Source organism: Phytophthora infestans, genomic scaffold, assembly GCF_000142945.1.
Source record: "Phytophthora infestans T30-4 supercont1.45 genomic scaffold, whole genome shotgun sequence".
Lineage (NCBI taxonomy): Eukaryota > Oomycota > Peronosporomycetes > Peronosporales > Peronosporaceae > Phytophthora > Phytophthora infestans.
The window spans coordinates 557,795-558,184 of NW_003303714.1; positions in this window are offsets into that span (position 1 = coordinate 557,795).

Consider the following 390-nt stretch of genomic DNA (forward strand, 5'->3'; position numbering starts at 1 on the left):
AGCAGCTCCGGCTTCATGTGGACTCCAATCTTGGAGCGACATCGTTGAAGGGTACGTCTCGTTCTCGAAGCCCAACGACAACAGTAGTGAGACTGAATCCTCGGCAACTTGGCTAGTCGACACCGAGTTGACTGGGTATTATAGTTCCTGCGCAAGCGCAGGCCAGTCGGCCTTTCTCTTGGGATGGGCTTGAACAGCTGTATCCACTCATCATTCTGCATCAGCGCTTGTACGCGGTCGAAAACGCGCTTGGCGGCTGGTGTATCACCGTTGATAGGTGGGCGAGGTGCCTTCAGCAATTCTGAATGCCTTACACTCGCCACCGAAGGTTTAGAATCCTCGGTCCCATCGTCATACTCCTCGTAGCGATCTGTTCCGCAACATCATCGG